Here is a 713-nt window from a genome sequence, read left to right on the forward strand (position 1 = left end):
CGTCCACGGCGGTTGCTGCGAGCCAAGAGACCGATCGCTCGTTAGGGATGGGCGATATCTATCGATATTTCAACTATCGATGTTTTTTTTCTAAAGTATCGATGTTTTCTATTGATATTTTTTGGACAAGATATATCGATACTCGATAATAAAAAACTAAAACTATCGATGTTACGATATCGATGTTTTTTTTTCAATATCGCCCATCCCTACTCGTCGTCTCTGGCCCTCGTACCTCTCCACTCAGGTTGGCCAACCCCTAAAACCAAAAGTCGGGACTCGACCATAGCGACCACGGCGCATCAGTGACTGTATTTTCTTCAGTTGTTGACAGTTGTTGAAGAAGGAGGGCGGATCTTTTGGCGCGAGTCGAAATTTAATTTAAAATCTAATGTGGAAGGATTCCACCCCGTTACATGTACTTCTATTTTTTTTTATTTTGAAAGTTTTTTATTAAAATTTTCAAAAATAGCACCATAATTATTAATTATATTTCTATCTAGTAAAATATTTAATTATTTGCTAGTTAAAGTTACTAGTGAAATTGTGAAATTCATAAATTAAGAAGTGAATAACAGTTTGACTTGTAGAAATTATGAAAATATCGCTAGTTCAGTAGTGAAAATCACTAATTTGCTAGCGAAAATTATAGTACTAAATTTATTAGTGAGAATTGACTAATTTGTTATTTAAATACACTGATTATGGGGGGA

Source organism: Microplitis mediator, chromosome 9 (assembly GCF_029852145.1).
Source record: "Microplitis mediator isolate UGA2020A chromosome 9, iyMicMedi2.1, whole genome shotgun sequence".
Taxonomy (NCBI): Eukaryota; Metazoa; Arthropoda; class Insecta; order Hymenoptera; family Braconidae; genus Microplitis; species Microplitis mediator.